Raw genomic sequence first — 15,240 nt, forward strand, 5'->3', positions numbered from 1 at the left:
GGGGGTAAAAACGGCGAAAATTCAAAATTTGACTATAATAATGTGTGATATGTCGAAATGTATGTTTTTGAGGTCGCAGAATACGAATTTGACATTATTTTTGTCGTAGGGGTGTAGGGGTGAATAGTGGGGGATGAAGGGGGTGAAAAATTCAAAATTTGACCATAATAATGTGTGATATGTCGAAATGTATGTTTTTGAGGGTGTAGATCACGAATCTGACCATATTTTTTTCGTAGGGGTGAATGGTGGGGGATAAAGGGGGTGAAAACGGTGAGAAATTCAAAATTTGACCATGATGTGTGATATGTCAAAATGTACGTTTTCGAAGGTGAAGGAAGGGTGAAGGGTGGGGCATGCAGAATTTTATGTTGGGGAGCCACCAAAGCCCCAGTAAGAAAAAATTTGTAACATTTTAACCAAATTCACTATGATTTTTCACTACAATTGACTGTAGAGGTCGTTGGGTCACTTTCGGTCAAGAATGGCAATTGACATCTTGAAATACACTATCTCAAGTATTACCAGCCACTGGAGTTTCCCATGCATGTACGTGCAAAAAATTTTTCTATTCCAATTTATGCAAAAAACGGAGTCTTAAGATGAATTTTATCTCGATAATCACTTTATAAAAACTAAAATCCAGTGAATTGATGAAAAGAACTTACTTTTAGTTGAATTATTCATACTTGGTACATTTCGACAATCGACATATCACACATCATTATAGTCAAATTTTGAATTTCTCGCCGTTTTTACCCCTTTCATCCCCCACCATTCACCCCTACGAAAAAATATGGTCAAATTCGTATTCTGCGACCTCAAAAACACACATTTCGACACATCACACATTATTATGGTCAAATTTTGAATTTTTCACCCCCTTCATCCCCACTATTAACTCTTACGACAAAAATATTGTCAAATTCGTATTCTGCGACCCCAAAAACATAAGGGAGGATATTATTGTACCATTGTTTTAGGATTAATTGTAAGTTTTTGAATTACAGGCGTTTTGAGGGTGCTCACAGCTCCCACTGTGCGTCCTAAAACTATCGTAACCAATATGTATGGCCCCCGTAGTTCATTTTTGGATTTTTGAAAAAATTTTGGAAAGGGTACCTTGGGTTATTGAAAAGATTTACAAAGTGTCGTATCCTTAGAGGACGAAAAAAGAATTTGTGATGTGAAAAAATTTCACCCCAACCTCTTCTCCTCCACACTATTTGAAAAAAATGGATATTTCCTGTATTCTATGCGCTCGCAAAATTAAAGAAAAACCCCTCAACAAATTGTTGTTTTTTTAGATTTTTGATCCTAGTTCCCCACATTATATATATTTTTTAAATACCAAAAATGCTATGGCTCGAGGTCGACATTTTATCGGAAAAAATATATACAACAGCGGTTTTACTCGTAGTTTCAAAGTAAGAGCAGTTTAAAATTCTCTTTTGGATTTTTGGGTAGATAACAGTGCAAAAAATTGAAAAAGGTCCTCTGTACACCGCAGGGATTTTGAAATGTTTTGGTGAAGAATAGGAATTTCTGCTTGAAAAAGACGATTTTTTTGCTCAAGAGGAGGGGAGGATGAGGGTGTGCTGAAATTTTCAATGCTCTAAAATTTGGGGAAGGGGGTTTCCAAAATATACCCGGCGAATTCAAATATTTTCAAAATCTGAGCCATTCGTCCTATTTAATCGGAGGTAGGTATACCTTTTAACAATTTTTAAAAAAAACTGTTTCAAAGACAATTTTAACATTTTTTTTTTGTACAAAAGTGAACCAATATGAATAATTATTTCAATTCAACTCCCATACATCAACAAGTACTTGCCTAGGTACCAGTTTCAGACTGTTCTGAAAACTTCAGCAATTTTTCGATTTTTTCTTGAAATTTTAAATCGTTTTGGAGGGTCTAAAAATGAACTTCAGAACCTATAATTTTGGTCATTGAACTTACTTGTTTCAATAATTCTAAATACGCTTCCTTGATTTCTTTCTGGGTTGCATTTGGCTGTACATTCAAAACTTCATAATCTTTAGGTCATTTTGAATGGTTACCGCGAAATTCCAGGCGTGCCACTTCAAAAGTGAATTTCAATTTTATGGAAATTTCGAGCATAGAAAAATCTGCTGGAGCTGGGCTCCAGTCGTTGAAGGCTCCAAAACCACTTAAAATCTACATGCAGTCGACTTCATAACCATCTGAAATTAGTTTACAGAATGAATTTCGGCTTTCCAACTGCATTTGATGAGATTTTGTGGAAATTTCAAGTTTCGAAAATCTACTGGAGACTCCAAAATGACTTGATCTCGCCAGCGGCAGTCGACTTCATAGCGTGTTTAAAATTGAAGTGCAGCGTGAATCAAAGATTTCCCACTTCATTTTATGAGATTTTGTGAAAATTTCAAGTTTATAAAAAAAATCTGCTGAAGACTCCAAGAACTGCTCAAAACAGTTTGAAATCGTTTTCAATCAATTTGGCAACTCGAAAATAGGGTAATCTTCAAATTTCAGATTTCTAGGTCAATTTGGCAAAATTTTGATTTTTTCTCGTTTTTGGCATTTTGATTTTTAAAAATTCACGAAAAATCCACTTCAGCACTTGAAATTGTGGTGGTGATGAATTTTTGCATGCTCTTTTGATGTAGCTTCATCCAGTGCGAGTTCTATGTTGGAAAGCAAAATCTGCAATTTCGGCTCATTTGTCAATCAAAATGGACGCCATTTTGTTAGTTAGGGCCAGATATATTTTTGGCAAGTTCGCTTTAAATGTTTTTTAGGATGTCCCCTTTTAAAAAATTGTCACAGAGGGTCTGAGGGGGTGTAATTATTCCTACTGGCATAGTATGACGATTTCAAAAAACGTAAAAAAAATCAAATCTTCAAACTGATTTTTGATCCCTCCATAGTGATATGAAATTTCTGGAGAAAATTGAAAAATTTCAGAAGGCCTCAATAAAAAGGTCCAGAACTACATATATGTTGATGTGTGGGAGTTAAATCAAAGGATTATTCACATCTGTTCACTTTACTCAAAAAAAATTATATTTTCTATAACAAAAATCACCCTTAAAAACTGCTTTTCAAAATGTTTGAAATTTTCAAAAATTCACTCAAATTTAAAAAATTTATGATACACTTTGGAGCTGAAATGATGTCGAATATAGGTATACCTTTAATAAGACGTGTTTTCAAATGAAAAAATTCACAGCTCGTGTACACTGTTGAAATTTCAAAGTAGGTATACCTACCTGCATATAAAAATGTCTTTCCTTTTGAAATTGAAATGAAATTTCCCCTAGGTAACAGAAATTTTTCTCTGCCAGGGAAACATGATTAGAAAAGTACTTACAAGTGCTAAATTTCCAAATACTCAACTATGTACTCGAATTTAATGGATAGGTTCAGGAAAACGTTATTTAGCATAAATTTAAATTTACTGCCACATTTTGACTGTTCTCGAGCTATAAATTATTTGTAGCCGTTCAATGTACGAGTAAAAACCTCGTACTCATTCGTATATTTGCTGATTGATCGATTCAAGCTCCACACTAATACCATGTTCGTATCTTACATAAATGGATAAGAAAAGTTTCGAACTGGAATATCTAATTGCATTAAAAAATTTTCACAATGAAGAGTCATCATGAAAGGAGGGTGGAAAACTACCGATGATTCTGAAACCTGGTAAAAAATTGTAAATCAAAAATGATAAAACCAATTTTTCCCTTTTTTTCACCCCTCTTTAATCTTTCTGTCAAAACATTTGACTCGATTTTAAGATGCTACATAGGTACAAGGATACAGGTAGCTAGAAGAAATAATACACGAAATTAAATAGTTTCTCGACTTCTCTATACGATGTGGAATTCATTCGTTACAAAACGTTCGCGTATATTTTAGACAAAGTAACTATTACACTCGCTACTGTATGTACGAAGAAAAAGAAAGGCAAAAAGGCGAACAAGAGAAAACGAAAAGAAAGTACAAACGGAAAGGTTTAAATTTTCTTAATGAACAGTTAAACTTTTTGTTCCCTGGTGTTTCTTTATTTAAGAAGAAAAAAGTGTTTCCATGTTGTAATTTCGTTGTAAAATACGCTTAGAAAAATACTCGCAGAATTCTAATTGGAAAACGTACACTTTGGCTTGATCGAAATTCAGTTTGCGAAAGTGTAAATTTATATGAGATTAGGTCGAGGTGTGGCGTGGCTTCGCGTTGCGATGGCGTATTAATTGGGTACAAGAGGTACCTTTACCTTACCTACCTATACTTAACGAGGATAACGTAATTTTAATATTTGTATAGTTGCTTGGCCAAAGAAACACCGAAAAATTTCCAAACTTTCGAGAAGATTATATACCTATCTTGGGAGAAATTCTCGACGAGCTTTGTAGCGCTGAAATTTTATTCAATTTTTTATCGTCGGGTTTTCTACAACGTTTTGATGATCTCTTATTTGTAATTGTCTTATATTATTTCAAGCTTTAGATACACTTCGATAAAATTTTATGGTGTTGAAAATTCGATTATTTTTTTTCAGAAATACATACATTACCTAATTTACAACTTGATCTGAAAAATTGAATTTTTTTGTGTTTTGGCTTTTTTTCCTTTGTAATTTGAGATAGAAAATGTTAATTCTTCTCTTATATCTACACAAACTTTTTGAATTGAAAAATAAATGGACAATTTTCGGTGATTTTGAAACATCTTATAATGGTACCTTCATTTTCACTTTCCACAACTTTTTAGAAAGTTTGTCGGAATTTTAAATCTACTTTGACTCGTTTTTAACGAATTTCATATTTAAAATGAAGCAAAAAACAGCACCTTTTGGTCTAGTTACATTTAACGTCGATTATCGGGTGTAATACCTACAATTTGCACAAAATGTGTTCCCTTAATGGCTCCTCATTTCCTAAGCTGTGTCCAAGTAGGCAACATAGGTAAGTCATTAAAATGATGATGCAATTCACAAATCGTAATTATAGGCATGATTTGAGAAAAACTTTTAAACACGAGGTACGAATAAAAAGTACTCGTACTACACAATATTGCTCGGCTCGAATTATACTTAGGTACATGTTCTGCAGTAACCTCTTTTGATCATAGCTCGCACCTGTCTAGTGAAATGTATACCTACCTCAATTTTGAGAAAATATCTGGTAAAATTACCTCTCTAATCTGTGCAGCGCCAAAGACAAGAAATGTTTGGAAATTATTAAGAAGTTGAAGTTGGTGTTTGTCAGAAACTTTTATTAATTCAACCCGGTAAATAAAATGAAAGAATGATACAAATCGAAGAAATTGAAATTATCGAACGGTTGCAATTTTTAACGACAAAAACTTACAATTACCTATTGTACTTATTTTGTTTACTTTTGCTGATCCTATTTCAATCATAATAGATATGTACCTACTTGAAAAGTCAGAACAGAAATTTGTCATTTTTTTTTCAAGTTTTAAAGCCTTATATATCATAATGTCGAGAATTCAGCACAAATTTTTTCCAAGTACTTAAAACAGAAAATTTTGCAAAGTTTTTACAACAAGTGATTACCAAACGTATCCCAGCTATAATTTAGTCACGTGAAATTACCAGTAAATTTCATAATTATCAGTAATTTAATAAAAATTATTGTTAGAATCAAATGTTAACCTGCAAAATTCATACTGGTTATTTACCAAAAATTACCAGTAATTCAATTCACCGAAAATTAATAGTAATTTACCAAAATTACCAGAATGGCCAAAAACAAGTGGTATGAGGAGAAGTGCCAAGAAATAGAAGAGCTGGAGAAAAGGCACAACTCTAGAGAAATGCATACCAAAGTGAAGCAGATGATGGCCACCCACAAGAAAAGGAGAAGCGGAATAGCATATATGCGAGGAAAAGACGGAAAGTACTGTGTCAACAATCAAGAAACTGAAGAGGTCTGGATCAGCTACATACAAGAATTGTATGGAGATGATACACGTCCGGCTCAAATTGAAGTTTCATCCACAGAAGAGGCACCACAAATTGAAATGTGGGAGCTGAGGAATGCGGTGAAGCGAGCCAGAAACCACAAAGCAGTGGGGGAAGATCTCATACCAGCAGACTTGATTAAACATCTAACACCAGAGTATGAAAAAGAGCTGCTGAAGATAATAAACAAAATATATGATGAAGGCACGCTGCCTAAGGACCTCAAAGCAGTAAACTTCGTACCAATACCAAAAAAGAACAACTCGCAAAAATGCTCTGAATATAGAACTATCGCACTGATGAGCCACTCACTGAAGCTACTACTCTCCATCATAAATGCCAGAATTGAAAAGAAGATAGATGAAAATCTAAGTGAAACACAATATGGCTTTGTAGCAAAAAAAGGGACGAGAGATGCAATTGCCCTGCTGAAAGTAATCATTCAAAGAGCACTGAATGCAAATAGGGAAATCATTGCTTGCTTTGTCGATTATGAAAAAGCATTTGATCGTGTCAACCATGAGAAGATGTTGGAGATCCTGAAGAAATACAATATCGATGACAAAGACCTGCAAATAATCAAGAGCCTGTACTGGGAGCAAAGCGCTAACATCAAGATTGGAACTGAGTACTCAGAGAACGGATGTGGAATAAAGAGAGGTGTGAGGCAAGGATGCCCCCTTTCACCCAGATTGTTCAATGTGTATGCAGAAGAAATAATGAGGGAAGCGCGAATCGAATGAATGGGATTCAAGATCAACGGCAAGAGAATAAATGAAATAAGCTATGCAGATGACAAAGTGATCCTTGCTGGGACAGAAGCAGAGATGCAGAAAATGATCGACCGAATCAACAGTGCAGGATTAAAATACGGAATGAAAATAAATGCAGGCAAGACCAAGGTGATGAGATTTACAAAAGGAGATGATAAAGTGGTCAAAATCAACATCGGATCACAAGAAATTGAAAATGTAAACCAATTCAGATACCTTGGAGCAGGGCTGGTGGAACGGAACAGAACGGAACAAATAAACGGAACAATAAACAAATCAGGAAAAAATCTTATTGAGAACGGAACAGAACGGAACGGAACGGAACAGAACAAAATGAACAAAACCAGAACAGAACAAATAAGATAACGAAGTGCTCTTGAACAGAACAGAACAGAACAAAACAGAAAAAAAATTGGAACGGAACAGAACAGAACAGAACAAATTACCTACAGTATTAGTCCATAGTCCGGCACAAGACAATAGGAGTAATTGCACCTCCCCCCCCCCGCCGATCCTCCGGGACAACTTTTTTCTTAAAGGGGACATCCCAAGGAACATTTTAAAGCAAACTTGCCCAAAAAAAAGTTGGCCTTACTTACAAAATGGCGGCCATTTTGATTGACAGGTCAGCCGAAATCGCAGATTTTGAGTTCCAACATAGGACTTGCACGAAATTTTTCAAACCTTACAAAGGTAGATCGAAAGATCATGCAAAAATTTATCACCTGTCAAAATTTCAAGTGCTAAAGTGCGTTTTTCGATTCTTGGTGAATTTTTGAAAATCCAATTCAGACCGAAAATGAGGGACAAAAACCAAAATTATACAAAATTGACCAAGAAAACTGAAATTTGGGATATACTCTATTTTCGACATGCAAAATCGATTGGAAACGGTTTCAACCAGTTTTGAGCAGTTCTGGAGCCTCCAGCAGATTTTTAAAACTCGAAATTCCCACAAAATTCCATCAGATTGGAGTTGTAAAGCTGAAATTTATTCTAAAAACTAATTTCAATATGCTACGAAGTACTGCAGGTGAATTTCAAGTCGTTTTGGAGCCTCCAGCAGATTTTTGAAACTTAAAATTTTCACAAAATTTTCATCAAATGGAGATTGAAAGCTGAATTTTACTCTACACTCCAATTTTAACACCCTCTGAAGACGACTTCAGGTAGGTTCAAGTCATTTTAGAGCCTCCAGCGACTTTTTTGAAAATTACTCGAGCCTCCAGTAGATATTTGAAACTTGAAATTTCCAAAATTTCATTAAACTGAGATGGAGAGTCGAAATTCATTCTGCAAACTAATTTCAATACACTACGAAGTTTACTGCTGGTGGATTTCAAGTCGTTTTGGAGCCTCCAGCGACTTTTTGAACGGTTGTATGGCGTTTTTTGGCAAATTGAAATTTTCTAAAAGTAGCTGGAAGCTTCAAAACCATTTGAAACCAGCATGTAGTCTGCGAAGTAAATTTCAGCTTGCAAACTCCATTTGTAAAATTAATGTTGCGGGAATTTCAAGTTTCAAAAATCTACTGCAGGCTCCAGTAATTTTCAAAAAAGTCGCTGGAGGCTCTAATATGACTTGAACCCACCTGAAGTCGTCTTCGGAGAGTGTTATAAAATTGGAAGAAGTATAGAGTAAATTTCAGCTTTCCATCTCCATTTTTGATGAAATTTTGTGAAAATTTAAAGTTTCAAAAATCTGCTGGAGGCTTTAAGAACTTTCAAAAAGTCGCTGGAGGCTTGAAAACGACTTGAAATTCACCTGCAGTAGCTCCAATTCGATGGAATTTTGAGTTTCAAAAATCTGCTGGAGGCTCCAGAACTGCTCAAAACTGGTTGAAACCGTTTCCAATCGATTTGGCATGTCGAAAATAGGGTATATCCCAAATTTCAGTTTTCTTGGTCAATTTGGTATAATTTTGATTTTTTCCCTCATTTTCGGTCTGAATTGGATTTTCAAAAATTCACCAAGAATCGAAAAACGCACTTTAGCACTTGAAATTTTGACAGGTGATAAATTTTTGCATGATCTTTCGATCTACCTTTGTAAGGTTTGAAAATTTTCGTGCAAGTCCTATGTTGGAACGCAAAATCTGCGATTTCGGCTGACCTGTCAATCAAAATGGCCGCCATTTTGTAAGTAAGGCCAACTTTTTTTTGGGCAAGTTTGCTTTAAAATGTTCCTTGGGATGTCCCCTTTAAGAAAAAAGTTGTCCCGGAGGATCGGTGGGAGGGGGGTGCAATTACTCCTATTGTCATATGCCGGACTATATACAGTATCAGCCAACTCAGCAGGTTGCAATTGGGGGGGGGGGATAATGTGAATTTCAGCTTTCCAAATTCCATCTTCATTTGGTAAAATTTAGTGGGAATTTCGATTCTTGAAAGGTCAAAAATCTGCTGGAAGGTTGCAGAAAATGCAGAATTGCTTAAAATGACTTAAAATCATTTTCAATTGATTCGGTGGGACAAGATTACCTATAGCACATTCCACATTCCAAATTTCGGTTTTCTAGATGAATTTAGTAACATTTTAATTTTTTTTCTCATTTTGGGACCAAATTTTAGTTTGAAAAATTCATCAAAAATTGAGAAACAAAATGCACTTGGGTTCTTGAAATTTTCAGAATTTTGGATGGTGTCAAATTTTGTATATTAATTCGATGATTCGATCATTTGTCTAGTTCAAAAATTTTTCTGCCATGTGGGATCCCCCCTCCCTATTAGAACTGAAAGGAACGGAACGGAACAGAACAGAACAGAACAGAACGGAACGGAACAGAACAGAACAGAACAGAACAGAACAGAACAGAACAGAACAAATGGAACAGAACGGAACGAAACGGAACAGAACAGAACAAAAAAATGATGAACAAAACGGAACAGAACAGTAAAAGTGCAAAGTGATTTGTTCATGAACGGAACGGAACAAAACGATCGTTTCGGTCACCACCCCTGCCTTGGAGCGCTGATAAACAATGATGGCAGAGATAATAAAGAAATTAAATCACGGATTGGAATGGCAAAAACCGCTTTCAATAACCTTGCCAATGTGCTGGGAAATCGAACGATGAGTGTAGATCTGAGGAAGAGAATTATGCGATGCTACGTATGGACTGTTCTGAAATATTCCTGCGAAACATGGACCATGAGTGCAGAATGCGAGAACAAAGTATCCGCTTTCGAGATGTGGTGCTATCGAAGGCTACTACGAATCTCATGGAAGGACTTCATTACCAACAAGGAAGTATTAGCAAGAATAGGAGAGGAGCGGAAAGTCGTAGTTGAAGATATCAAAACTAGAAAGCTAAAGTATTTAGCTCATAAAATATGAGAAAACGGTATTTTCATGCTAGTGGTACAGGGGAAAATTCAAGGAAGAACTACAAGAGGGAGGAAACGATCGGAGCTGTTAACAACAAACTCACCAGCCAACTCTCCCTGTAAGACCCTGAAAGAAACGATCAGATACGCTAGATACCGGCTAATATAGATGGACATATACGCTATCTCCTGTAAAGGAGCGCGACTACGACGACGACGACCAGTTATTCACTAAAAATTACATCAAATACATATTACCGGTAATTCATCAAAAATTACCAGTCTTTTCAAAAATTATCTACAATTTACCAAAAATTACCAGTAATTCACCAAAAATTACCAGTGATTTACCAAAAATTACCAGTGATTTACCAAAAATTACCAGTGATTTACCAAAAATTACCAGTAATTTACCAACAATTACCAGCAATTGACCAAAAATTACCAGCAATTTACCAAAAAATACCAGTAAGTAATTTACCAAAAGCTACCAGCAAGTAAGTAATTTACTAAACATTATCGCTATATTTAACACAAAATTGCCATAAAGTAATTTACCAAAAATTACCTCCAATTCACCAAAAATGTCCATAAAGTAATTTACCAATAATTGCTAAAAATCCAAAATTGTGAAAAAATTGCAAGAAATTACTTCACAGTAATTTACTACAAATTACCTATTAATACTTTGATACCAATTTGTCAACAATTTACCAAAAATATCTGTGAGAAGTTGGAAGGGGCTCTGAGGTATGTAGGTAGGTACCATTTTCATAAAATGAATCGAGTACATTATAGATATTAATTCAAGTTTTTCACGGGTGTTCCGGGAGAGGTGTCAATCCCTTCGACTGGTAATACACCAACCCAAACCACGCAGATGTAAGTTGGTTTGCCGACCTCAAAAATTGAAGGGGCTAAATTACAGGCCATTTATTGTCGATTCTTTGAGGTAGTGCTATTCCTCAACCATCATAGATAGCTTCAATCTGATTTTCACCATGTTGTAGAACTCTTCAAGGAGTGTAAAAAGGTTGTTTTCAATTTTTGCCTATCTTCAAAATTGAGGGAGCTGTGATCGCTTCAAATTTTCAATGTGCTCTAGCTCCTTCAATTTTAGATCTAGGCAAAATGTAGTTATGTTCTTTTTTGAAGAATATTCAAAGTTCTACAACTTAAGTTATGTCACTTGTTGGTCTATCTTCAAAATTGAAGGAGCTATGATCGCTCAAAATATTCGAAATGCTCTGACGCCTTCAATTTTGAGTTTAGGCCAACAATTGATGCAGCGTGAGTTGTAGAACATCCATTGTTCTTCAAAAAAGAACATAACTACATTTTGCCTAAATCTAAAATTTAAGGCGCTAGAGCACATTGAAAATTTGAAGTGATCACAGCTCCTTCGATTTTGAAGATAGGCAAAAATTTAAAATAACCCGTTTCATACTCCTTGAGGAGTTCTACAAAATGGCTAAATCAGATTGAAGCTATCTATAATAGTCGAGGAATTACAATACATGACACGTAAATTTGCCCCTTCAATTTTTAGGGTCGGCAAACCAACTTACATCTGTGTAGTTTGGGTTGGTGTATTATCAGTCGAAGGGGTTGACACCTGTCCCAGTACACCCGTATTTGGAGGAGGAGCCAATAACCCAAAATTGGGATTCACTTCCTTCGAACTAATAACGTGGGTAATGATCAATGTGATCAAAATTGAATACTTACTCGTACCTCGATTTTGAATATTATTGTTTATTGAGAATAGGGGCAAAATGACTTTACAAAGGGTAACCGGCGCCAAATTTTTTGAACCTGACAGAGGGGAATCGAAAAAGGAACCCAAAATATACTGAAAATATCTTTTTCTTCTAGGTGCCGTCTCACCCCTCTGGGGGTATTGTGATTATGATGCAACGGCAGCCGTTTCCATGACACAATACACCGGTTCCTAGTCAGCTGTCTTAAGCATCGACTTTTTTCCATTTTTTTCCAAAAATTATCTCTGGAGAAAAATTTGAATTTGAACCAGCACAAAAAGATTTTGATAATACGTGCCAAAATCGGTCGAAAGATGAGTAGCAAAGATGGTAAAATAGATAGGTACTGAATTTCATTTTTACCCAGTTTGCAGCGTTTTTTCAAAAACTGGAGAAACCGAGAATTTGATGAAGGCTCCAGAGCGGTTTGAAACCGTCATTGATCGACTCAGGAGTTCAAAAATATAGCATTTAAACACCAAATTCTGAGTTTTCCGGGTCAATTTTCTGGGATTTTGATTTATTCCATTTCTGGCCCTTTGAACTTTCAAAAATCTGTCAAAAATCGAAAAATAAATTTCAGAACCTAAAACGTTGGCGGGTGGTATATTTTAGGATCCTTTTTTTCGATCGCCTTTTATCCGGGTACAGAAACTTTTGTGTCCGTTGGGATACTATAATATGGTGATGGGATAACCGATTAATGAGCCAATCAGAAATCCAAACATCTACACTCATGCTCATCTTAAAATTACCTATTCGCTAAATAGACACTATTTTGACACTCACGGTGTAAGTGCTAAGTATGTAGGTCTAGAAACGATGTACCTGGGAAAATAAACTTTATTATAATAGTTTAGTTACCTTAAATACCTACGTACGTACATTACATTTCAGTTTTAAAACAACGAACTGACTCTGCTTCTGTACGTACTATTCTTCATCTTCTACACAGCTTTTCAGTTTATTTCGAAATATTACAAAATTACAAACATGCACGGCGTTTAAGATTTAAAGCAAAACTTCGGTACCTAAGCAGAAAATATATTTAATTAAATTTAAGAGAATATAATGCCACTTCAACAACCTTAAGTATCTCTCTCATACCTACGACCATTATTAATGTAATTTTCGGTTCGCTTCTTTATTATACAACTCACCGTAAGCACCTATTTATTTTAAATATGAGTATCTTCTCGGTCGCTGTACAAGTTGATACTTGGAATTTATTTACTAAAATTTTTGGCAAAGCAAAAAAAAAAAAAAAACTTCAGTTGTTTAGGCAGTTGAAGCGTAGGCTGGAATCTTTGAACATTTGAACAAGGTAGGAATAAAAGTTGAGGTTAGCTTTCGCGAATATCTTGTTAATTCTGTTTTTCTCAAAGTACATGATATTACGTAACTATCAGCGAAATACATATAAATCGCAGTCGGGTGTTTTAAAAGTGTTACCTACCTATAAGTTTAGTTCATATTTATTTTGAATTGTAAAGAAGCCAACGAAATGACGCAGAAGACACACACAGCGATGCTCGTTTTCATCGTGTACGTCTTTCGCGATTATGTGCTGGAATTTTGTGTCATCGTCAGCGAAATTTTACTCAAATAGGTACCTACCTCGTGTGATACAGCACGACCACGATGAGACGTTTTCAATAATCATCCTAATGATATACATATACTCGTACATAGTACACGTATAACGCATCGTACATCATGTTTTATTCTCGCTGTCTTCTCATTCACTTGATAAGTTTCGTTCTTTGATGCTATACTGTACCTACGAGAAACGTGCGAAAGTTGAAACTTTTTAAAACGATTTTTCACACATTTTTCCACCTTGAAAATTCTGCGTCAATTCAAGTCTACGAAAACCACTCGAGTGTGCTGTGATTGTTTCTCAGGTGGGTGGGATGGAAAGTATACTTAGATTACTTACATAGTACCTACCTATCTATATGTCCCGGTGCGAATCAATTATGCAGCAAAGCTGGAAAACTTTTCCTATCTCAAGTTATCAGAATATATTAATCAAGTTAATTATATCTAGTGACAGGCTATGAGTAAAAAGAAGAAAAACATCATACCTGAAATAATTATTGTAATTAGGTAATAGGTATCTTAAATTTTGCTCTCTTTGTATGTTTGTAGAGATTGGTAAACAGAGCCAGTCGTCGTCGGTCGGTGGTGCACAGCTGTTCATTACATTTGATGTATTTCTCTACTCTACTCGCCTTATCTCGCCTCAACTTTATTAAAAGTACTTCCGAACTTGGAAATATTATCAAAAGCATTTCGTATTACGATTATTATTGAAAAAACTGATCACTCGATTTCATAACACTGAAACCGGAAATCAAAAATCGATTGATCAAAACATCGATTTTTGAAAAAAAAAAAAAAAAAAAAGGTCAGTTTGGATTTCGGTCAATTTTTTTAACGTAAATTACGAAGACAGATTTAAAAATGATATTATGTATCAAAAATCGAAAAATCGATTTTCGATTACCTACCTTGAAGATCGAAAATAAATCGATTTTGATAATTCGATAAATTATTTTTCGATCATGTTTGATTTTTGATCGTAAGCTTATTTTTGACACTAAAATTAATTTTTTCAATTTCAATATTCAATATTTCAAACATGATCGATCGCATGAGATCGAAGATCGCAAATTAATCGATTTTTGTATAATTCAACTAATCAATTTTTGAACATAATTGATTTTTAATCGGGAAGCCAATTTCGGACGCTAAGATCAATTTTTCATTTCGAACACGATCGACTATGCAAAATCGAAAATCGCAGACGAATCGATTTTTACGATTGGATTATTCGATTTTTTTTTATCAAGATCGATTTTTGATTTACCGAAAAAGCATCTTTAGAGCTAAAGGTTTGTTTTCAAAAATTCATAAAAAATCGAAAAATGCACGCCAGCTTCTGTACATATAACTTTGGCTGTTAAAGTAATATATTTGCATGGTTTTTTGATTTATGTAGTCCGTCTAGTTCAAAACTTAGGCATTTCTGTTGGAATAAAAAAGGCAGAAAAAAATCTTGAAATCTTGAAACAAAAATTTCAAAACAAAAAAGTTTGGAGGCAACAAAATATGTATTATAGACAAACAAATTTTTTAAATGAAAGAATTTATAAATTTTGAGACAATAATCTCAAAATGAAAAACTGTCAAGCAAAACGAATAGACTTGGAATATTTTTAAAATTAAATAATCTAGAAAAATAAAAAAATTAAAGGCTGAATGCAAAAAAAAAAAATTGAAAAACTCATTTGAAATTTTGAGACAAAAACATCTCGAGATGGAGAAAAAAACGAAGAAAAATCTCAATACCAAGCTCGAGATTTAAAAAAAATCTTTACATATGCATTCAAACAGAAAAATT

The sequence above is a fragment of the Planococcus citri genome, chromosome 5 (genome assembly GCF_950023065.1).
Source record: "Planococcus citri chromosome 5, ihPlaCitr1.1, whole genome shotgun sequence".
Taxonomy (NCBI): Eukaryota; Metazoa; Arthropoda; class Insecta; order Hemiptera; family Pseudococcidae; genus Planococcus; species Planococcus citri.